At 39.3% G+C, this 26,191-nt stretch overlaps 1 protein-coding gene and 1 non-coding gene across 4 annotated transcripts in view; one reads left to right on the forward strand and one right to left on the reverse strand.

The window, feature by feature from the left end:
* Positions 1–26,191, reverse strand: part of SYNPO2 (synaptopodin 2) — a 205,707-nt gene that overhangs the window by 172,724 nt on the left and 6,792 nt on the right. The gene's annotated exons all lie outside the window — the stretch shown is intronic.
* Positions 25,180–25,252, forward strand: TRNAE-UUC (transfer RNA glutamic acid (anticodon UUC)). The gene has a single exon. It is a non-coding gene; the product is annotated as a tRNA-Glu (tRNA).

A 26,191-nucleotide genomic window follows, 5' to 3' on the forward strand; every position in this document is an offset into this window, starting at 1 on the left:
AACGCTACAGCATACCGACACTTAGAGGCTAGGTAAAGAACTCAGGCGGACTTTAATAACCATCTTCCATTGGGGTATAGCTGATAACCTGGAGGATGACAGGGCAACCCACTCCAGTATTCTTGCCTAGGGAACCCCATGGATGGAGGAGCTGGTGAGCTGCAGTCCAGAGGGTCACAAAGAGTCGGACATGACTGAAGCAACTGAGCACAGCACAGACAGAGCTGATTAAACGGTTCCCAGTTGCTGCTAGTGGTAAAGAATCTGTCTGCCAACGCAGGAGACATAAGAGATGCAATATTCTTGCCTGGAGAATCCCCACGGGCAGAGGAGCCTGGCAGGCCACAGTCCACGGTGTTGCAGAGTCAGACACGACCGACGGAATGTAGCGTGTATGCATACTGATTAACAGTGTCGGAATAGTTTCAGGTGGACAGCAAAGGAACTCAGCCATACATACACATGTATTCATTCTCCCCCAGACTCCCCTTTTATCCAGGCTGACACATAACATTGAGCAGAGTTCCATGTACAGAGTTCTATACTGTAGGTGGAGGAGATTATTCTTGATTTGGGCAGTGTGCAAAACCTGCATCCTGGTTATCCCACGATTATATTGGTGTTCAAAAAAACAAATGGTTTCATATGCGTATTTCAAACATACTCACCTGACTTCAGATTTATTTCATCCTGAGCAAAACTGTGCCAGTATGCAATTTTAATAAAGTTGGAGTATGAAACGCATATTTCTTATTAGATGGCACTAAAGCTACAAAGAGTTTTCTTGATGGTTAAATTACCTTCCAGTGGAGAGAGAAAGAGCACAGCAAGCAACTGCCTTTCCTCTGTTCCGTGCTGGGTTATTTTATCCTTAGAGCCTGTGCACCATCCAGGACAGAACAAGTACCTGGTCATGTGCCCACTGTACGTGCCAAGAACTGTTGTATCTACTCTGTGTGAAGCTGGACCACTTAGATAACAGTTGTTTTTCTTGATGTGGGTGATCTCACCCACTCCAATGACTTCAACCACCAGCTGCACACAGATGAATTCCAAATCTTTCCCTCTCTCCTGAGCTCTGGGGCCTTACCCATAATTGCCAACAAGACACTATGGATTTCCTCCAAAAACCTCCCACTTCAAATGCACAAAAGTAAGCCTGTTATCCTTCTTGTACACCTCTTCCTTCTTTTATAGTCACTATCTCCAAGAATGACCCTAAAATTTGCTCAGTTACCCAGGTCAGCTCAGATTCTTCTTTCTCCTATACTACCTGTATACCCACCTCATCCTACAGAATCTAATTATTCTGATCAATGGGCTTCATCTCCTCCTTTCTACTTCTCATCCTCTGTCCTCTCCCAGCCTTGAAGTCCCTCACCCAACCAATCCTATCTCCAGGGCTTGATCACATTATTCCTTAAAGGTGTAGAATGGTTTTAACGGATTCCCATTGCCTTTTGAAAATTCTAGCTACTTCGAGGTCACAAGTCGCTCCATGACGTGGCTCCTGCCTAACTCCACAACGATGTGTCTCATCTGTAGCTTTCCACCCTCAAGTGCCCCACTCATGCACACCCCGAGGTCCCAGCAGACTCCTGCACTCAGAGGATCTAACAGGCCACACTGGCTTATGCCTTAAGGCTGTTCCTTCTTAGAACATGTCTTGTTTGCCCGTGCTCCATCCAGACAGAAGCTTTCCTGTATTCATGCTTCAGTTTATGCATTTCATCTTCCAGAAAACGTTCTGATCACCCCTGTATATCCCCCTTTGTGTCTCCATTATTGTCTACACCATCGTCTATAAAAACACTTAGAACATCATATCATGCTAATTGTATCACATATTTGACTCTTTCTATACTAATGCAAGCTTTTAGAAGAGAACTTTTTAATATTCATCTTTGCATCCCAGGAGCCTAGTTTGATTCATGGCGTTCCCTTAACTGATGTTTATTGACACCAAAGCAGTTTTTAAAAACTCATATTCAGATGAATACATTTTTCTCATTTCCTTTAATTACTTTGTTATTTGGTAGCCAAAATATGGGGCTGGGGACTGACTTAGCCTGGTGATGGCAGAGACTGAGGTCAAAGTCCAGCTCTAATTGCAGATGGCTGATAGAGCACAGACCTAAAGGACAGGGAGGCCCCATCCAGACTCTGAAGAATAAATGCCATGCTCTATCAGCACTTTCTGTCACGTTTGTCCCTTATATTTGCTCTCCCTCACTCAGTGTAAGTACTCACTAACCAAGTCTTTTTGAATAAGTATTCAGTAAGTATTTTTAAAGATCTCATTGTGTTCGCATGAGCAGAGTATCCGCATTTTCAAACAACATATCCACACTGGGAACATCTTGCTAAAAACTGGCAAAGCAGAGAGCATTTCAGTTTGATACTGCTATAGAAATCTTAAAATGTATATTTAATTTTCAGAGAAGGCAATGGCACCCCACTCCAGCACTCTTGCCTGGAAAATCCCATGGACGGAGGAGCCTGATGGGCCGCAGTCCATGGGGTCGCTAAGGGTCGAACACAACTGAGCGACTTCCCTTTCACTTTTCACTTTCATGCATTGGAGAAGGAAATGGCAACCCACTCCAGTGTTCTTGCCTGGAGAATCCCAGGGACGGGGGAGCCTGGTGGGCTGCCGTCTATGGGGTTGCACAGAGTCGGACACGACTGAAGCGACTTAGCAGCAGCAGCAGCAAATTTTAAGGTAGGCAGTATGGTTGATACAATTATATTTTTTATATGCAACTCGATGAACTTAAGGATCTAAAGTAGTCATTGAGACACCTGAACAAGAATTAAATCATTTCTAATTTACCCAGTAATCACCTAACATAACAATACATGTCATATCTTTTGGCAAATACAAAACTAGATATAGTGAGTTAAAAAGGCAACTGAAAATCTTATTCCAATGTTTGAATTAAGTCTTTTTTAAAAAACAAGGAACAGCTTATTTTGTCAACAAAGTAGATTCAGGAAAATGCAATCCATAAAATTTCCTTTTAAAAATTACTCTCTTGTTCCACAGAGTTTAATTAGATTCTGTTTCATTATAATTTTATCTGAACTCTATATGCTATGCACAGCCTTGTAAATGAGTCATAGCATAACTATTCCCACTTTGTAGCCAGTTCTCCAGAGAAGCGAAGGAGAAAAGAAACAACTGCCTTTTAAGGAAATCAAACCTGTTTCTAGAGATAAACCTCTGTCCATTTCTACTCGAACATACTCTCAGCAACCAAAAAATAGAACACTATAAAATACAGATCTAATTAGTGAACCACCTGGCCAAATATATCTGTAGGTTTATTTAATGTTTCTCCTATGTTATAATCTATTACAGATAATCACATTACATAAACATGTGCACCTGGCCACATGTGAAATGGTAAAAAATGAAAGGACATTTCTTTATGCAAACATTGAAACATCTGGTTGCAGTTCAGGATTATATTTTGGCTACTTTATTAAAGAAATTTGTTTTCAAAATCTAGGAAACTTGTAAAACATGGAATTTGTATTGCAAAGAATCTGAATAGAAAGCTAAAGGGGAAAGACTGTAAAACATAGGGCCACACAGTAAACACCGTTCAGTTAACTCCCCTCTGCCTAGCTCTATAATTTGATGGTAAAATGATCACCTTAATTTGGACTTCTCTCTAACCCTGCTCATTCATTGAATTTGAAAAGTGAGAGAATATCAAATTTTAGTATATGGAGGCTTGAAATTTAGCTAATTTTCCAAATATTTTGCAATTGTTTTATTCTCCTTACATTATACCAAAAAAAGCCTGCCACCAGTCTTTGTCTCACTGTCTTAGAATTAACTAGAAAAATGACTCCTGGCATAATCAAAATTTCTTTTAAATAAAGTACAAGTGATTGATTGATATTTATCCAGTACCACAAATTCATTTTTACAGACTGAAATATCTTTAGTGTTGCTCCCTGGAAGTCATACATAAAAAGCAACATACATATACATATATGTACATATGGCTACATAATATAAAGCTAGGTTTCATTCACTTTCCTACTTCACTTATCCAAACAACAAAGCTACAGTTGAAGAATTCAAAAATTAAAAAACTTGATTCCTAGCTGTTGTCACAACACCCTGATGCCATTATTAAGTCAGAAAATTGCAATGGCTGAATTCTAGAAATGTGAGATGGTGGCGGCAGATTGGGGGCAGGGGATTGCTTTTAACCAAGTCACTTTTAATCTCCAAGATGGTTAAAACAAATTTTTTGAAAGTAGCTGAAATTTCCTGGAATTGAAAGAACACCATTATTTAAGAAAAATAAAAGGTTTACTGTAAAAAATAAATCTAGAAAAACATCTTGGAAAACACATTTTAAATAATAATTACTAAAACTCAGATCTTACAGAAAATACAGGTGTATATTTCTTAGACTTTAGTGTAATAAAAGATTTTTCTAACAAGACCCAAAAAATTATAAAAGAAGATAATTGATATGTTTGGCTATACTGAAATTGTTGTTCATCCAAAGAAACCTTAAATAACATGAAAAGGTTATAAACCTTCTGAGTTCATTTGGTATACATCCAACTGACAAGGTTTATTATATGAAGAATGGGTAAAGTTCTTATACTAATCAGTCATGAAGGATGCAAATAACATAAAAGAAAAATATTCTAAAGATATGAATAAGCAATTCACAGAAGAAAAAACACATATTGCCAAAAAAAAAAAAGAAGAGATATTTGAATTACCTGGTGGTCAGAGAAATACAAATCAAGACCACAAGAGATGGTATTTTACTGCCAAAAGAATGGCAAAAATTAAAAAATCTGATCAAGTGTTGAAGAAGATGTAGAGGCATAGGGTTCCTTAGGCATTGCTGGTGGAATTGTAAATCATGTACCTATTTGAAAAATAGTTTTTCCTCCTAAGCTGATCATTTACAAACCTATTACCCAACAACTGTACTCCTGACTTTATAGCTAAATGAAACCCTCACCCACTTGCAACAGGAAATGTTCTAGCAACACTGCTCAGAGCGGCAAACACCCGGAGCAGCCCACGTGTTCTTTGACAAGAAAATGACAGGTAAACTGTGAGATGTTCACACCGTGGAACATTACACATCCAACACCACAAACGAACAGGCTGCAGCCATATGGATCTCAGCCAGTGAAAAAAACACTGAGAAAAGCAAAACCTCCAAAGGCTAAATGCAGCATGAGGCCCTTCTTATAAAGCTAAAAATTACTAGACTTAAAACATCTCTTTCTTTAGAATGCATAAATATTCAATTCTATCTCAGTCCCAAAGAAAGGCAATGCCAAAGAACGCTCAAACTACCGCACAATTGCACTCATCTCACACGCTAGTGAAGTAACGCTCAAACTTCTCCAAGCCAGGCTTCAACAGTACGTGAACCGTGAACCTCCAGATGCTCAAGCTGGTTTTAGAAAAGGCAGAGGAACCAGAGATCAAATTGCCAACATCCGCTGGATCACCAAAAAAGCAAGAGAGTTCCAGAAAACATCTATTTCTGCTTTATTGACTATGCCAAAGCCTTTGACTGTGTGGATCACAATAAACTGTGGAAAATTCTGAAAGAGATGGGAATACCAGACCACCTGACCTGCCTCTTGAGAAACCTGTATGCAGGTCAGGAAGCAACAGTTAGAACTGGACATGGAACAACAGACTGGTTCCAAATAGGAAAAGGAGTACGTCAAGGCTGTATATTGTCACCCTGCTTATTTAACTTATATGCAGAGTACATCATGAGAAACGCTGGACTGGAAGAAACACAAGCTGGAATCAAGATTGCCGGGAGAAATATCAAAAACCTCAGATATGCAGATGACACCACCCTTATGGCAGAAAGTGAAGAGAAACTAAAGAGCCTCTTGATGAAAATGAAGGAGGAGAATGAAAAAGTTGGCTTAAAGCTCAACATTCAGAAAACGAAGATCATGGCATCTGGTCCCATCACTTCATGGCAAACAGATGGGGAAACAGTGGAAACAGTGGCTAACTTTATTTTGGGGGGCTCCAAAATCACTGCAGATGGTGATTGCAGCCATGAAATTAAAGGACACTTATTCCTTGGAAGGAAAGTTATGACCAACCTAGACAGCATATTGAAAAGCAGAGACATTATTTTGCAAACAAAGGTCCGTCTAGTCAAAGCTATGATTTTTCCACTAGTCATGTATGGATGTGAGAGTTGGACTATAAAGAAAGCTTAAGAATTGATGAGCACTGAAGAATTGATGCTTTTGAACTGTGGTGTTGGAGAAGACTCTTGAGAGTCCCTTGGACTGCAAGGAGATCAAACCAGTCCATCCTAAAGGAAATCAGTCCTGAATATTCACTGGAAGGACTGATGCTGAAGCTGAAATTCCAATACTTTGGCCGCCTGATGTGAAGAACTGACTCATTTGAAAAGACTCTGATGCTGGGAAAGATTGAAGGCAGGAGGAGAAGGAGATGACAGAGAATGAGATGGTTGGATGGCATCACCAACTCAATGGAGTAAGCTCTGGGAGTTGTTGATGGACAGGGAGGCCTGACGTGCTGCAGTCCATGGGGTCGCAAAGAACTGGACGTGACTGAGCAACTGAACTGAACTGAAATATTTGATTAAACTATATAAAAAACTATATAAACTATATAAAAAGAAAGGCAAGTAATAATAAATACAGAATTCAGGATGATGCTTACCCTGAGTCCATAGAGGCAGGATAATATAGTGAGAGGTAAGGGCAGGTCATTTTCTTAGTTTTTGTTGAGATCACATGTACTTATGATATTGTTAAAAATAGCTCAAGAAATGTGCTATGCACTAAGGATTATAATTACTCCAATTCTGTGTTCATGTTGTCCAAATCATTCAAATCAATAATAATTCCCAGTCCCCAGCTTAGACACTTTTAGAAGGCACTGTTTTTTAGAACAAATAATAGCCTTATTTGTTTTTCTGTTCTTTTGTCAAAAATTTTTTACATCTAATATTTTCTATTAGTTAAGAATACTTCCAAATATCAAAATAAAATACCTAGCACTAAGTTCAATGGATTTAATCCTTCCCAAACAACTCTAACTTTGCTATAAGTGTAATTACCCTGTCTTTCTCTCTTTCTCCTGCTAATATTCTAAAAAACACTTTCCTAACTGAAGGAGATCAACCCTGGGATTTCTTTGGAAGGAATGATGCTAAAGCTGAAACTCCAGTACTTTGGCCACCTCATGCGAAGAGTTGACTCATTGGAAAAGACTGTGATGCTGGGAGGGATTGGGGGCAGGACGAGAAGGGGACGACAGAGGAGGAGATGGCTGGATGGCATCACTGACTTGATGGACGTGAGTCTGAGTGAGCTCCGGGAGTTGGTGATGGACAGGGAGGCCTGGCGTGCTGCGATTCATGGGGTCGCAAAGAGTCGGACACGACTGAGCAACTGAACTGAACTGAAACCTCTTTTCTCTCAAATAGATGCCATCTTCACTCTTTCTGTTTTCTCACCCAGATCCTCTTATATGTCAATGTATGGTCTTATCATCCTTTTCCTTATACCCTGAAATAGTTGTCACTGATAAGCAATTCCTTAAAATATTCTCCTTTCTTAACATACCAGAAATGCTTATGCTCTTTCTGTCTCTCTTGTGACCTCTTTTAACTTCTTTTTCTCTGTCCAAACTTTGTATACTGATCTTCTCCAAGATTCTGTCCTGTATCCTCTTTGCTTCTTGCTTCATGGGTTTCAGCCATTTCCCCAGATAATCTCTAGTACTGGTAGCTTTCCCGAGCCCGGACTCTTAACTCTTCATTACACAGCAACTTCCGGATGTCCAAATTCAGTTTATTTAGAATGAAATTTATTTTCTTTTCTCCATAATTGCTTCTTTCAATAAATGCTACATCCATCCCTTTGTCTTCCAAGATAAAACCTCCAACTACAGTCCACTCTTCCCCTATTCTTGCCATCCACAGCTATATATTTCTAATTTATCTGTGTTTCTCCTTTTTCAGCCCCAGTGGCCTCAGCCTAATCTAGAGTCTCATTATTTATTTGTCATTGGTGGGGGTGGTTTAGTTACTAAATCTGTCTGACTCTTGTGACCCCATGGACTGTAGCCCGCCACGCTCCTCTGTCCATGGGATTTCCTCGGCAAGAACACTGGGATGGGTTACCATTTCCTTCTCCAGGGATCTTCCCAAACCAGGGATCAAACCTAGGTCTCCTGCATTGCACATGGATTCTTCGCTGACTAAGCCACTGGAATATTCTAACCACCTCCTTCCTATTATTCTCCATCCCCCAAGCTCCACCTTTCAACCCATCTCCACATTACTGTCGGTCACCTTTCTAAGCATGCTCTAGATCATGCCAGTCCCCTGTTTAAAAATCTTTAATGAGAATTTTAAAGAAAGAGTTTATAACAAACAAGATGACGCATTTGAAAGGAAGAAGACAGTGACTTTCAATCCCTGGTTCTTCTCAGTTTCTCAGTTAATAAATTAAAGAGAGTCTAAAATTTGGTATCCTTTCACTCTTTCCATGATGGTGAGATGTCAAGACCTTCATTATAGCCGTTCTTACAAAGACTTGAGTCTGACACAAATGCTTCATGCAAACCACAGAAAATGAATGTAAAATTTCAAATGTTATTATAGTGACCAGTGAACTTTTATGCATACATAAAGGAATGAACAATGAAAGAAAGAAGGCCAAAATATCAGACTGATAGTATCTGATTGAATTCTATCTAACACATACTTCATTGAGATTTATCCAGTGCTCATGAAAGAGATCATTATAGCACTGAAACAGGACAGTTTCTCAGAAGATACTAGCCTCTGCAGCTCCTTGCTGTTCATTCACCACGCCACACTCTCGCATGCTTTAGCGTGCGTGTGGAAGCTGTTCCCTAGGCCTGGAACGACTTTACCCACTTCAGGGTCCAGTTTGAATAGTGACTCCTCTGTATGGTTCCTTGAAGCTACTATGCAGAATTAATTTATTCATGGTTTCTATTTTATAATACATTATATATTCTTCTCCTTAAAATCTTGTCACCTTCTTAATAGTTATAAATCTGCCTCTTCCATGGAGGTTGCCTTTCTTAAGAGCAAAGATAATGTCTCATTTATCCCAGAATTTAGCATATTTGTGGTATAACAAGACATGTATTTTGTCCTTGTCACTAATACCTGGCACAAAACTCCTTAAACCCCTGGAATTTCCTGAGTGAGGAGTGTCTTTCATTATGCACAAGGAATCTGTTTGCGCACACCTGAGTTTATATAATGAGGTGACTGAGAGCAGGACTCCTGGATACCCTTAGGATGAGGCTGGTCACTAGAAAGACCAAGTGATTAGGAAATTTCAGCCCCACCCATTGACCTCTGGAGGGAATGAGGTAGGAGGTGTTGCATATTAAGCCCTATAAACTCTTGAATAACAAGATTTGAACTTCTGGGTTGATGAACAGGACACTTGATGAGAAGGTGCTGAGCCCTATATCCACAAGGAAGAGACGCTGCTACACTCAGGACTCTTCCTGACTTTCTCCTACATACCTCTGCATCTGGCTGTTCATCTGTATCCTTTATAATATCTTTTATAATAAACTGGTTCAGTTCAGTCACTCAGTTGTGTCCGACTCTTTGTGACCCCATGGACTGCAGCACGCCAGGCTTTTCTGTCCATCACCAACTTCCACAGCTTACTCAAACTCATATCCATCAAGTTGGTGATGTCATCAAACCATCTCATCATCCATTGTCTCCTTCTCCTCCATCCTTCAATCTTTTTCAGCATCACGGTCTTTTCAAATGAGTCAGTTCTTCGTATCAGATGGCCAAAGTATTGGAGCTTCAGCTTCAGCATCAGTTCCTCCAATAAATATTCAGGACTAATCTCCTTTAGGATAGACTGGTTGGATCTCCTTGCAGTCCAAGGGACTCTCAAGAGTCTTCTCCAACACCACAGTTCAAAAGCATCAATTCTTTGGCACTCAGCTTTCTTTATAGTCCAACTCTTATATCCATACATGACTAGTGGAAAAACCATAGCTTTGACTAGATGAACCTTTGTCAGCAAAGTAATGTCTCTGCTTTTTAATATGCAGTCTAGGTTCGTTGGTCATAGCGTTTCTTCCAAGGAGCAAGCGTCTTTTAATTTCATGGCTGCAGTCACCATCTGCAGTGATTTTGGAGCACAAAAAATTAAAGTCCCCCACTGTTTCCATTGTTTCCCTATCTATTTGCCATGAAGTGATGGGACCAGATGCCATGATCTTAGTTTTCTGAATGTGGAGTTTTAAGCCTCGTCTTTTACTTTCATCAAGAGGCTCTTTAGTTCTTCTTCACCTTCTGCCATAAGGGTGGTGTCATCTGCATATCTGAGGTTTTTGATATTTCTCCCAGCAATCTTGATTCAAGCTTGTGCTTCATCCAATCCAGTATTTCTCATGATGTACTCTGCATATAAGTTAAATAAACAGGGTGACAATATATAGCCTTGACATACTCCTTTCCCGATTTGGAAATAGTCTGTTGTTCTATGTCCAATTCTAACTGTTGCTTCCTGACCTGCATACAGATTTCTCAGGAGGCAGGTCGGGTGGTCTGGTATTCCTATCTCTTTAAGAATTTTCCAGTTTGCTGTGATCCACACAGTCAAAGGCTTTGGCATAGTCAATAAAGCAGAAATAGATGTTTTTCTGGAACTCTCTTGCTTTTCCATGATCCAGCAGATGTTGGAAATTTGATCTCTGGTTCCTCTGCCTTTTCTAAATCCAGCTTGAACATCTGGAAGTTCACGGTTCATGTATTGTTGAAGCCTGGTTTGGAAAATTTTGAGCATTACTTTACTAGCATGTAAGAAGTGCAATTGTGCGGTAGTTTGAACATTCTTTGGCATTGCCTTTCTTTGGGATTGACTTCCCTGGTGGCTCAGACGGTAAAGCGTCTGTCTACAATGTGAGAGACCTGGGTTCGATCCCTGGGTCAGGAAGATCACCTGGAGAAGGAAATGGCAATCCACTCCAGTACTATTGCCTGGAAAATCCCATGGACAGAGGAGCCTGGTAGGCTGTAGTCCATGGGGTTGCAAAGAGTTGGAGACGACTGAGCGACTTCACTCCCTGTTCTTTGGACTGTAATGAAAACTGACCTCTTCCAGTCCTGCGGCCACTGTGGAGTCTTCCAAGTCTGCTGGCATACTGAGTGCAGCACTTTCACAGCATCATCTTTTAGGATTTGAAATAGCTCAGCTGGAATTCCAGCACCTCCACTAGCTTTGTTCATAATGTTGCTATCTAAGGTCCACTTGACTTCATATTACAGGATGTCTGGCTCTAGGTGAGTGTGAATGATCACAGCATTGTGGTTATCTGGGTCATGAAGATCCTTTCTGTATAGTTCTTCTGTGTATTCTTGCCACCTCTTCTTAATATCTTCTGCTTCTGTTAGATCTATATAATTTCTGTCCTTTATTGTGCCCATCTTTGCATGAAAAGTTCCCTTGGTATCTAATTTTCTTGAAGAGATCTTTAGTCTTTCCCTTTCTATTCAGTTCAGTTGCTCAGTTGTGTCCAACTCTTTGCAATCCTATTGACTGCAGCACACCAGGCCTCCCTGTCCATCACGAATTCCTGGAGTTTACCCAAACTCATGCCCATCGAGTCAGTGATGCCATCCAACCATCTCATCCTCTGTCATCCCCTTCTCCTCCTGCCCGCGATCCCTCCCAGCATCAGGGTCTTTTCAAATGAGTCAGGTGGCCTCATTTTCTTTGCATCAGATGGCCAAAATACTGGAGTTTCAGCTTCAACATCAGTCCTTCCAATGAATATCTAGACTGATTTCCTTTAGGATGGACTGGTTGGATGTCCTTGCAGTCCAAGCGACTCTCAAGAGTCTTCGCCAACACCCAGTTCAAAAGCATAATTATTTGGCACTCAGCCTCTTTATAATCCAACTTTCACATCCATATATGGCTACTGGAAAAACTATAGACTAGATGAAACTTTGTTGGCAAAATAATGTCTCTGCTTTTTAATATGCTGTCTAGGTTGGTCAACTATTTTAGTTTACAGACAGTATTTTGCTGGCAAAGGTCCATATAGTCAAAGCTATGGTTTTTCCAGTAGTCATCTACAGATGTGAGAGTTGGACCATAATGAAAGCTGAGTGCCAAAGAATTGATGTTTTCTAACTGTGGTGCTAGAGAAGACTCTTGAGAGTCCCTTGGACTACAGGAGATCAAACCAGTCAATCTGAAAGAAAATCAACCCTGATTATTCATTGGAAGGACTGATCCTGAAGCTGAAGCTCCAATACTTCAGCCACATAATGCAAAGCACCAACTCACTGGGTAAGACTCTGATGCTGGGAAAGATTGAGGGCAGGAAGAAAAGAGGGTAACAGAGGATGAGATGGTTAGATGGCATCCTCAACTCAATGGACATGAGTTTGGGCAAAGTCAGAGAGATAGTGAAGGACAGGGAAGCCTGGTGTGCTGCATTCCATGGGGTTGCAAAGAGTCAGACACGACTGAGCAACTGAAGAACAACAGATACTTTTTGGTTACAGATAACAACTTCTGGAAGGAGTCAGAGATAAGGACCCAGGCTGTGCTCTCTGTAAATCACAGATATGAGTGTGATCTCGATGCCCCCAGGGACACTAATAATTGGAAGTTTGCTAGCTGCTCCGCCACGCTCAGGGACAAGTTCACTCACATCCTTCAGCAGCAGCCTTCCTGAGGATGGATATGGCCCACGCCATATCCACCCACGCCCACCCCTTCAACCACTCTTTCCAGAAGAACTCAGGACAAAGTTGCCTTTCTCCTAGGAGTGCAGGGGTTCCTGTGTACGAAGCTGGAGAGCTGTAAAAACTTTAGGGGGTTAAACTGCCACTGTCTCCAGGCCTTGCCATCCCCGACTATGTATGAGAAGGGAGGGCTAGGGCACACCTCTCCACAGCACTTGTCACACGTTGACCTGATCATCTCATCCTCTGTCGTTCCCTTCTCCTCTTGCCCTCAATCTTTCCCAGCATCAGGGTCTTTTCGAATGACTCAGCTCTCCCCATCAGGAGACCAAAGTATTGGAGCTTCAGTTTCAGGACCAGTCCTTCATAAAAACTAAATACAGGTTTGGCAATACAGTTTATAAATTAAACATCCCTCCAACAAAAAAAATTCTAAAACCTAAATTTCAATGAGGTGTTTCTGAAAAGAAAGGCTTCTCTTAACCTACCCTATCCCTTTAAGAAAACAATACTAAAATGATATTTGTAACAATACTTTTATAATATGGCTTTATCATGTATAAAACCTACTTTCACATATCTTTCAAAGATATATTATTTATTGGAAGTTAGTTTTTAAAAATCTGATTTATCTGACAATGACATCTTGATCATTACATGCTGCTAAGTTGCTTCAGTCATGTCCGACTCTGTGTGACCCCATAGATGGCAGCCCACCAGGCTCCCCTGTCCCTGGGATTCTCCAGGCAAGAACACTGGAGTGGGTTGCCATTTCCTTCTCCAATGCATGAAAGTAAAAAGTGAAAGTGAAGTCGCTCAGTCGTGTCCGACTCTTCGCGACCTCATGAACTGCAGCCTGCCAGGCTCCTCCGTCCATGGGATTTTCCAGGCAAGAGTACTAGAGCGGGGTGCCATTGCCTTCATGGAAAGCTGCAAACCCTCACTCCCTAGGCACTAATACCCTCTTGTCCTTTACTTTTAAACACTGATCATCTTTATGCAAAATTTTATCCTGAAACAATCTAGAAATTTAATAGAACTGGAATGTGGGAATTTTTTTCCTCTCAATTTTCTTTTAACACATTTTAGAAATTACCAATCACTATCAATACTTTTAAGTGTTTTGAAGTGAAAGTATGTTACCTAGATTGTATGACCTTGACATTTACATATTTATCTGCCAAAAGGAATTGTACTGACTAGCATACTAATGAGCGACATGTACATGATAAGAAATTTTCTCCTTATATATAATAGTTGACACCAAATTAATTCAGATAGTCTTCATTTTCACCAAAAAAATATATAGCATATTCTCAGAGTAGTAATCTTACTTTTAAGGATTAATTCTATAGAAATGATCAGATAAGTACACAAACATTTTATATATGCAAAGTATTCATTTGAGTGCTATTTATAATAGTGGAAAATTATAAATAACTTATATGTTCAGTAGGGGATGGGTTACAGAAATTATGGTCAACATGTAACACTATGCAGTTACTAAAAAGATGATGTAAATCGGGACTCACTGACACAGAAAGATGTTCATGTTGTGTGTTTAATAAGAGAATACATTTAGTACCATTTCATTTACATGGAATTGAACATAGGTGTGATTGTAAGTTGGCGTGTGTGAAGAGAGAGAGGGAACTAAGGAGAATATCACCAAAACGTTAATAATGTGCTATTTCTGGATGGTATAATTTTTACTTTATTTTTATCCTTTTCTGTAATATTTGAATATTTTAACAATGACAATGTGTCATTTTTATAACCTAAAAATAAAAGCCATTTTCAGTTCTAGCTATTTAATTTTTTTTAATATAGAGTTTAATCCATTTGTGGGGTGAAACTATGATTGGATTCAAAATACTGCACTTTGAGATGTGGAAGTAAACTAATCAAGGCCAGGTTTACCAAGGACTGCCTCTTGCTTTTCTTTGACACAATTTACCCAAATGAGAGGGGTTTAAAGAATAGATGAAGAGTATCAAACACATTCCCTCTTCTCCATCAAATCAGAATTTGTCATAGAAGTCCAGTAACGTCAGAATGAGTGGTTTTACTCTGTGAGATAATCTATACCCACTCTCTACCTGGAGTTTCTAGTAGGGTAAGAAAATCAAACTTAAAGGCTCTTAATTATGTCAGATCCAGAGTTTGAAAAAAGAAATTAGATTTAGAAAAACACCAGTTCTATTTAAATCCATGAATTCTTAGTGATACTTTTTAAATAGTTGATTACATTCATGTATGATAGTGAACTGCCTTTTTATTTAGGAAAGTAATAAAGAAAGGGAAAGAATAAAGCATTTATTTAAAAAATCATTATAAAATGCTGAATTCAGTAGTAACTCACTGCAATACAATTTTCATTATTAAAAAAGTAAAATATAGCAAAAAGGCACATTAAATCGATGTCATTTGAGATTTTTGCTTATTTATTTATAACACATATATGCTACAAATTATGATTTGGTGAAATGAGACTAAAAGTCCCATAGAAATGCCATATAACGAATTGCCTTTTTGCAGAAAACACTGCTTTATTTTTCCATGTTAACAGAGGAAATATGACCATTGATGGGTGTTTTCATTCATCTATTATCTTCTTGATTTAAAGTAGAATCTAGCTATAAGGCACTTTATGTGTTCTATCAATAAATCTTTCCCTTTATAAGTAGAGAAATGGGGAGTCAGAGAGTTTTAGTTAAGGTAGCAGACTAAACTCAAGTTAGTGCCTAAAATTCAGGTCTCCTGATTTCCATTCAGTCAATGATCTTTTCACTGAACCTCTTAAATTGGCATCTGGTTACTAGATAATATCAAATCAATAGGAACACACACACTTACAAAGCATATATATCACTCTTATAATCACTCTTTAAACAAACTGCTCATTTAAAAAAACACCAGATAACGCTTCAGCAAAATCAGGCTTTCCAGTAGTTGCTACCTCACACTACAGAATAGAAAATACACATCTACTCATTCATCCATTTATTCAACAATGTTTCAGTAAGTACATGGCTGATTTAAGTCCCTCGTTACACATGTATGTATGTTATCTACATTAAAGAGCCCTGTTTTAGGAGATACAAGATCTAGCCTCCTGCCCTCAAAGAGCAAAGGTGACAATATAAGCATGGAAAATGCAAAATTTTAAACCAGAGATACCAATGAGCAAAAGGCCTCTTTATCACAGCCATTAGCTCTATCAGAATAGTAATATTTGCTTGTTAAGTACAAAATAAGAAGGCATACTGTGATCTGAAGCCACCCTTTGCTACCTTGGCTCCAGGACCCTGGGGTCTGTGTAAGAGCCGTGGTTTGATGGTAACGTGAGTATTTCTAAAGGAAGAGTGCCCTTGTTTCATGCTGTGCTAACCTGCCACCACAGACCCCTTCTGGCTGCCCTTTACCCTCTTTAATCCTGCAGCAGAATCGTCTCCTGGCTCCCACTTGCCTTTGATACAGATTCTGAACTTCAATTCATTTACCTTTATCGTTCAAAACATTTATCCTTAAAGCTTCTGACAAAACTCATGAACTTCCTCAAACAATATGTCCTTGTTTTCGACTGAAAGTGATTTTATCCCTTACTAAATGAAAAAGAATCATTATTAACCAGGTAAAAAATAATAGTCCTTATTGCATACCTTTTATGGACTGGGAGAATTAAATACAGAGAAACATTCCATTGCAGAAAAGATCAAGGTCAAAGTCACAGAGACCTGGGAGAAGAATAAACATGTCATGTTCAGGAGAAAATGAGAACCGCCTCCCAGGAAGAAGCAAGCTGCTCCGACCAGAGACAATGATAGGAGGCAAAGGGCCTAAAGCCTTGAAAAGGAGTTTCTCGGAGTGAAGGACTGGACCATGGAGACACACTCCTGGAAAGTAATTCTCCACCCTACTTCATACTAGTTCAGCTCTGAATTGAAAAATCCAGCATATTGTTACCCTTCGATGAAAATCAGTTAAGGAAGAGAGACTTATATACAGCTTTCTCTTTTGTGCTCTCTCTCTGTCTCTTCTCTCTCTTTCACACACACACACAATATTATTCCTTTTTCTTGTGCAGATAGGCAATATCAGATTTGGTGTCTTAATTTGCTTAGGAAGCTACAGGGGGAAAGAGAGGCATAAAAAGAACTGGATAAACAATAAGAAGAGAATGGGGGCTGTGAAGACAGAGAAGGAGAAATTTTCCTTCTCAGAGAAGAAAAAGAAGCTGAGGGTGAGAGTAGCTGACGGTAATGAAGAACAGAATGGAATAACTATCATAATGGGTCCTTAATTGAATTCATGTCTACCCTCAGCCCAGTGCCTGCAGCTGAAGGAAGCTCTTGGTAACTCACTCAACATGAAGCCGCGTGGCCATTTTGGCTCGGAGGAAGCAGACAATGACGGGCTTCCTCTCTCAGACTGCAGCTCTGCCTCAGGATGAAAGTGTTATGATCAACATTTCCCCATCTGGCAGGCAGGCGGCCAAAAGATTGGAGCCCTGAAAATGGATCACTGCGTTTTGACTCTCTGCAGCAGCCAATACATGTAATATAATATTTACACAATTCAACCTAATATCAGTCATGCTGAGCACCATCCAGTGGAAAATATTATGCTTTTCATGAAAGAAACAAAAATAAAGGTGACTGTTACGGTAGTATCTGACTCCCAAAGCCTAAACTTTTCACAAACTATTTTTCATTTTAGCTTCATCTTGACTGATGAAAATAACTCTCCACTGTTGGAAAAGCTAAAAACACCAAGAGTTAACTATTATCACTTACTTAGAAAAAGCAGCCTTATATAGTAATAACGTCTTCCAATTTAGCAGACAAGGGTTGTGGAGGTGGAGGCTGGGGAGGGATTGAAAGGCTCATTAGCCTTCCCCTAAAGGCCCTGGCACAGAGTATTCCTGACTATTCAGAGATCAGCGTCCTATATTTACTTACCAGGGAACAATTTATTTTTCTTTTATATTTTCAAAGCACTTGAAATGATTCCTTCTCCTCGTGATGGTTTCCATATGCTGCTTCCAGTGAAAGGGCAGTGGCTTACTCAGTGAGCATAAGGCCACATTCTGAAACCATTACAAGCCATCTCACAGGGAGAGATCCCGAGGACCACAGAAGCCCCTTCTTAGGACACTGGGATCTGGATCTCAAAAAGCTTTGCATGGAAGACAGCAGATAACCCTTCAATTTTATAAAGGTTGGTTAAATAAAACTGGGATAACCACAGATGTGGTAGTAGTAATTTTTTAAAACACTTGAGTGTTTCCTGTGTGTTAAGTAATTTGCATATGCGATTTCTAACCCTAAAAACACTCCTCAGAGCTAACACTATCTCCATTTGATAAATGAGAAAACCGAGGCGCAGAGACTCAAATGATTGAAAGAGTCAGAGTTGACTTACTCTAAACAGAGCTAAACAGCACTATAAGTGACAATTCTTCATGGCTTAAGGTATTTTCCTTTTAAAAATCTGTACTCAGGAGAAACTGACACAACATTGTAAATCAACTATAGTCCAATTAAAAAAAAAAGTGTACTATTTTTAAGTGGGATAATCATTTTATTTGACCTTGTAAAACATATAACTTAAGGATTTACTGCCTCAAGCTGAGTAAACTACATAAGAAAGAAATCTTGATTCATAATTGATAGCTGCATACATTCTGTGAAATGTTGCATTTTATTAAAACTGAAAATTTTCCCTGGGTAAAATAATCATCAAAAATAGTTTATTTAACTTTTGTGCTCTTGACTTGCATTAGGTATCTGGAGAAAAGGGACTGGACTGCTTTTCTTAATTTCTGAAAAAAAATAAATTTGTGTAGAAGACAGTTTGTTGCTGTTGTTTAGTCGCTAAGTCACAGACTCTTTGTGACCCCACAGACTACAGCCTGCCAGGCTCCTCTGTCCAAGAGATTTCCTAGGCAAGAATACTGAAATGGGTTGCCATTTCCTTCTCCAGGGATGGAATCCAGGTCTCCTGCATCACAGGTGGATTCTTTACCACAGAGGCACTAGGGAAGCCCAGAAGATAGCTACTTCCTCCTCTAATTAGAATTATAATAACAATGATAGACTCCTTTACTGCATGATTACTATGTATCAAATATGGTCTTAACATAGAATGTTTCAAAATTATCACAAGACACATTGTTAACTGATTGCTTGGCTCTCCAGATGCCTCACCTGTAAAACTGGTGACTTTTTTTTTTCTGTAAAAACAGAAATTCCATTACATAGTAGGACATTTTACAGATGAGGAAACCAGCTCAGAAAAATCTGTTTAAAGCTATACAGTAAGTGGTAGCCAACATTAAAATGCTTTCATCTTTTCAGTGGGTCAGTTTCCAAATAACGTCTAAATAAAACCATCTCTTTTTGAGGAGGAAATGAAATTAAGATAAATTAGAAAATATAGTAAAACTATCTGCTCTAGGTCTGACATTGATGTCAAAATAAATAGGATCTGTACATCAAATGCTCTTTCAAATCAGCTCAGTCGCTCAGTTGTGTGTGACTCTTTGTGACCCCATGAATCACAGCATGCCAGGCCTCCCTGTCCATCACCAACTCCCAGAGTTCACTCAGACTCACGTCCATTGATCCGTGATGACATCCAGCCATCTCATCCTCTGTCATCCCCTTCTCCTCCTGCCCCCAATCCCTCCCAGCATCAGAGTCTTTTCCAATGAGTCAGCTCTTCTCATGAGGTGGCCAAAGCACTGGAGCTTCAGCTTTAGCATCATTCCCTCCAAAGAAATCCCAGGGCTGATCTCCTTCAGAATGGACTGATTGGATCTCCTTGCAATCCAAGGGACTCTCAAGAGTCTTCTCCAACACTACAGTTCAAAAGCATCAATTCTTCGGTGTTCAGCCTTCTTCACAGTCCAATTCTCACATTCATACATGGCCACTGGGAAAACTATAGCCTTGACTAGACAGACCTTAGTCAGCAAAATAAGGTCTCTGCTTTTGAATATGCTATCTAGGATGGTCATAACTTTTCTTCCAAGGAGTAAGCGTCTTTTAATTTCATGGCTACAGTCACCATCTGCAGTGATTTTGGAGCCCAAAAAATAAAGTCTGACACTGTTTCCACTGTTTCCCCATCTATTTCCCATGAAGTGATGGGACCGGATGCCATGATCTTCGTTTTCTGAATGCTCTTTAACACTTCTTAAATTCTTCTTATCTCACTGGGAGAATCAATTTCAGAGGAAGGAAAAGATTAATAAAATGTTTAACCAGAAATATACAATGTTCATGGATCAGAAGAATCAATATAGTGAAAATGAGTATACTACCCAAAGCAATCTATAGATTCAATGCAAACATTATCAAGCTACCAGTGGTATTTTTCACAGAACTAGAACAAATAATTTCACAATTTGTATGGAAATACAAAAAACCTCAAATAGCCAAAGCAATCTTGAGAAAGAAGAATGGAACTGGAGGAATCAACCTGCCTGACTTCAGTCTCTACTACAAAGCTACAATCATCAAGAGAGTATGGTACTGGCACAAAGACAGAAATATAGATCAATGGAACAAAATAGAAAGCCCAGAGATAAATCCACACACCTATGGACACCTTATCTTCGACAAAGGAGGCAAGAATATTCAATGGATTAAAGACAATCTCTTTAACAAGTGGTGCTGGGAAACTGGTCAACCACTTGTAAAAGAATGAAACTAGAACACTTTCTAACACCATACACAAAAATAAACTCAAAATGGATTAAAGATCTAAATGTAAGATCAGAAACTATAAAACTCCTAGAGAAGAATATAGGCAAAACACTCTCTGACATAAATCACAGCAGGATCCTCTATGATCCACCTCCCAGAATTCTGGAAATAAAAGCAAAAATAAACAAATGGGATCTAATTAAAATTAAAAGCTTCTGCACAACAAAGGAAAATATAAGCAAGGTGAAAAGACAGCCTTCTGAATGGGAGAAAATAATAGCAAATGAAGCAACTGACAAACAACTAATCTCAAAAATATACAAGCAACTTATGCAGCTCAATTCCAGAAAAATAAATGACCCAATCAAAAAATGGGCCAAAGAACTAAATAGACATTTCTCCAAAGAAGACATAGAGATGGCTAACAAACACATGAAAAGATGCTCAACATCACTCATTATCAGAGAAATGCAAATCAAAACCACAATGAGGTACCACTTTACACCAGTCAGAATGGCTGCGATCCAAAAATCTGCAAGCAATAAATGCTGGAGAGGGTGTGGAGAAAAGGGAACCCTCCTACACTGTTGGTGGGAATGCAAACTAGTACAGCCACTATGGAGAGCAGTGTGGAGATTCCTTAAAAAATTGCAAATAGAACTACCTTATGACCCAGCAATCCCACTTCTGGGCATACACACCGAGGAAACCAGAATTGAAAGAGACACATGTACCCCAATGTTCATCGCAGCACTGTTTATAATAGCCAGGACATGGAAACAACCTAGATGTCTATCAGCAGATGAATGGATAAGAAAGCTGTGGTACATATACACAATGGAGTATTACTCAGCCGTTAAAAAGAATTCATTTGAATCAGTTCTGATGAGATGGATGAAACTGGAGCCGATTATACCGAGTGAAGTAAGCCAGAAAGAAAAACACCAATACGGTATACTAACACATATATATGGAATTTAGAAAGATGGCAATGACGACCCTGTATGCAAGACAGCAAAAAGACACAGCTGTGTATAACGGACTTTTGGACTCAGAGGGAGAGGGAGAGGGTGGGATGATTTGGGAGAATGGCATTCTAACATGTATACTATCATGTAAGAATTGAATCGCCAGTCTATGTCTGACGCAGGATGCAGCATGCTTGGGGCTGGTGCATGGGGATGACCCAGAGAGATGTTATGGGGAGGGAGGTGGGAGGGGGGTTCATGTTTGGGAACACATGTAAGAATTAAAGATTTTAAAATTAAAAAAATAAAAAAATAAAAAAATAAAATAAAATAAAAATTTAAAACAAAAAAGAAAGAAAAGATGCTCAACATCACTCATTATCAGAGAAATGCAAATCAAAACCACGATGAGGTACCATCTCACACCAGTCAGAATGGCTGCAATCCAAAAGTCTACAAGCAATAAATGCTGGAGAGGGTGTGGAGAAAAGGGAACCCTCTTACACTGTTGGTGGGAATGCAAACTAGTACAGCCACTATGGAGAACAGTGTGGAGATTCCTTAAAAAACTGGAAATAGAACTGCTTTATGACCCAGCAATCCCACTGCTGGGCATACACACCGAGGAAACCAGAATTGAAACAGATGCATGTTAACCCCAATGTTCATCACAGCACTGTTTATAATAGCCAGGACATGGAAGCAACCTAGATGTCCATCAGCAGATGAATGGATAAGAAAGCTGTGGTACATATACACAATGGAATATTACTCAGTCATTAAAAAGTATACATTTGAATCAGTTCTAATGAGGTGGATGAAACTGGAGCCGATTATACAGAGTGAAGTAAGCCAGAAAGAAAAACACCAATACAGTATACTAACACATATATATGGAATTTAGAAAGATGGTAATGATAACCCTGTATGCGAGACAGCAAAAGAGACACAGATGTATCAAACAGTCTTTTGGACTCTGTGGGAGAGGGAGAGGGTGAGATGATTTGGGAGAATGGCATTGAAACATGTATAATATCATATAAGAAATGAATCGCCAGTCTAGGTTCGATGCAGGATACAGGATGCTTGGGGCTGGTGCACTGGGATGACCCAGAGGGATGATATGGGGAGGGAGTTGGGGGGGGCGGCACTCAGGAATGTGTACACCAGTGGCGGATTCATGTTGATGTATGGCAAAACCAATACAATTTTGTAAAATAAAGAAAAAATAAATAATAAAATAAAATAAAAAATAAATAAAATAAAATGTTTAACCAAACATCTACATAAGAGGCGGTAGTAATTATTCATTTAAATACAGTTTTCTAAAGAATGGCCAGTAGGCTTCTACATTATAAAAAGCTGAAATGGATGAAAAGGAAATAGGAAGATGATAGCTTAGAGTTGTTCTCTGGGACCAGTGTGTTAATCATTTAAAGATGGGAAAATAGCCACATGGTTGGCATTACCAGGAGAGTTTTTTGCTTTTATCACTGTGAAAGACTGGACTTCTAACAGCCATTTCTCATGGAAATGGTGTCAGCTGCAACTGGCATCTTCACAGTTCCTTGAGTATGCCAAGCGTGCTTCAATCCTAGAGCCTTGCCCTCGCAGTGCCCTGTGCCTGGAAGGCTACCCCCACTTATCTGCCAAGCCAACTAGAACTCCCATGTATATTTATTTTCAACTACAAAATGAAACCGAGCTCTAATGTTTGGAAAGTGAAAATGTTACTCGCTCAGTAGTGTCCAACTCTGCAATGCCATGAACTACCACCAGCCAGGCTCCTCTGTCCATGGAATTCTCCAGGCAAGAATACTTGAGTGGGTTGCCATTCCCTTCTCCAGGGGATCTTCCCGATCCAGGGTTTGAACCTGAGCCTCCAGCACTGTAGGCAGATTCTTTACCATCATGGATTGACATCAGTACCCTGTGTCCAGTCTGGTCCAGACAGTTAGGAATTTCATACAGTACTTGAGGTGACCCCACTGAATAGGTTCACCTCCTAGCATGACAGAGGGGAAAGAGGCTTCCTCATATGTTCCTTCTTTTGCAGTATATTATGTATTATGGTGCTCGATTAAATGAATTTCCATGTTTTTATCTATCAATAGTTTTAACTCTCAAAAAATGACACAAGTTTTAAAATATTCCTGACAGGCAACTATTGATTAAAAATAACACTTACATTTCAGGCTCAAGAGAAAAGGAGTTGACCCTCCTCTATATTCCTTCAGAAACACTTCATCAGCCATGGAGTGAGATTAAACACAATTACTATTTAATCATATGTGACAGGTAGGTAAAATACTCAGAATTACTAAGAACACTATTTAGAATATGGATTTATATCCACTGTGGTTAGAGAGGAACTTCGTCTTATTGCGTTCTATGATATTAGTTAGTGTGAAGTAGTCAAGACTAAGAAGATATATAATAACTAAGCATCAGAAACTTCCAAATTTGTTTTTTCAACAATGGCTGAAGTCAGGCAGTACTCAGTTTAAACCATGACAGAATTCAACCAAACCATAATGTTTAGAAAGCTCCTCATGGATGCATTTTAAAATTGTTAAAAATAATACAATATGGGCAACAAACTAAGATATATTTTTTATCAGCAAATATTGTTGAAGATGTTAAGAAAAAAGAACTAGGAAATTGGTAGAAATAATATTAGAACAAACTATATGGTGGAGGAGTTTTGCTGTAAAGTTAGATAAGAGAACATGTTTCTGGCATGTCCTGGACTATTTTCTTGATTCTGTTTCAATACTGAAATAGATGAACTACTTCTTTGGAAAGCCAATAAGGAAGAGTACTGGAGATAGATAAGTTCTCAAAATAAATGAATTCTTTAATTAAAAAAAAAAATCAGTGTTTTATGGGAAAAAAAATGTAAATAAGGCCACTGATGAAGTACCAGCTTTAACATGGATTAACAAAGACAAAATTCTTAGAGAGGTTCATGAAATGCCTCATATAAAATTCATTCAGTGCATTGTTTTTAGGCAAGTTAAATTGAAGAGAAAAGCAAAATGAAAAGAAGGGCAAAAGAGGTTCAGGATGTCATCAATATGGCTGATTTTATAAGAACTCACACTTAATACATACTGGTGTCTATTAAACACGTTGCAGTGATATAGAGAGTCCCGGAGGCCGTTCAGAGCCTGTGCTTTGGTGTCTCACTGGCCTCCATCCTGGATGCCTGAACCTGCCCTACCACCTTACGTTACTGACCCAACTTCTCTAAGGTTCAGTTTTCTCATCTGTTTTTTTTTTCTTTAAAAAAAAGGATAGTTAAGGCTACTGTGAATGATATAATATATAAAGCACTTAAATCTACAGAAGATTTTTTTAAATGTTATGGTTATTTTGATGACTATGATGGGAAAACTTTGAAGTATTTTAAGCAGTGGTATAGCAGGTGATTTAGAAAAGTCTCTCTGGCAGCTCACTATAGCATGAACCTGAGGAATGTGAAACCCTAAGCAGAGAGACAGTTAAAATGCCCAGCCAGTCATCTAAGAAACAGCTGGAGAGGGCCTGAGCTGAAGGAGCAGGAGTAATCACATATGGAGCAGGAAGTGAGTGAGCCGTGGAGGAGGTGAAGTCAGAACTCAGTTCCCACCGCAATGTGTCCTAAACTATATGGTAAAATCCTCAAGCATGGTCTTACTGCTAGAAATTTTTTGCTTCAAAATAAAGTAGCATGGGAATTCCCTGATGGTCCAGTGGTTAGGACTTGGTGCTTTCACTGCCATAGTCCCAGGTTCAATCCCTGGTCGGGGAACTAAGATTCTACAAGCTGCTTGGTGCAGCCAAAAACAACAATAAAGGAGCAAGTCATATTCGTTTAGAAGACATGGGAAATCTGATCAGAAAAAAATAATTTAATCTGTTCTTCAGAAGACAGAATTATGAAAGTTTCTAGTCTATTTCTATTTCATTTCCTAAAATTATTTGTTCCGGAAATAAAAGCTACAAATAAAATGATCTGACACTAATTTAAATTATAATATACTTAATGTCAGAACAGAAGAAGTAAGTTTGGTTTATGGGACCACAACAATCTTTCTACCGAGGTCTGTTTAGGTCCTTCGTTTTGTCTTAACCAGCTGTTCAAGCTACACTTAACCCAAAAGTATCATGTGTAGAAGCTTAGAAGACTGGGTGAACCCAGGTCTGGCTCTACTACTTATAAGACCTGAGGATGTCACTTAACCACTTTCTGCCTCTGAAATGGGATCTTAAATGGGGTAACCTCATTGAGTTCTCTCATTATATTTAAAAGGTGATTAAAGAAGTGCCCAGCAACCCATAAGTAACAATATGAGTTTCTTGAAATTATCTCCAGAAGGTACTGTTAAAGGCAATAAGATGTTTGGAGGAAAATGATACTCTGACCATTATTATAGATTTCTTCTGGAAAAAATAATGCATTCTAAAAAGATTAAATTCAAGCCATGTAAGTTTTGATAAAGGAAGCATGGGGCTTCCCTGGTAGCTCTGCTGGTAAAGAATCCACCTGCAATGTAGGAGACCCCGGTTTGATTACTGGGTCAGGAAGATCCCCTGGAGAAGGGATAGGCTACCCACTCCAGTATTCTTGGGCTTCCCTGGTGACTCAGACAGTAAAGAACCTGCCTGCAATGTGGGAGACCCGGGTTCAATCCCTGGGTCAGGAAGATCCCCTGGAGAAGGCAATGGCAACCCACTCCAGTATTCTTGC

This window comes from Ovis aries, chromosome 6 (genome assembly GCF_016772045.2).
Source record: "Ovis aries strain OAR_USU_Benz2616 breed Rambouillet chromosome 6, ARS-UI_Ramb_v3.0, whole genome shotgun sequence".
In the NCBI taxonomy this organism is placed as follows: domain Eukaryota; kingdom Metazoa; phylum Chordata; class Mammalia; order Artiodactyla; family Bovidae; genus Ovis; species Ovis aries.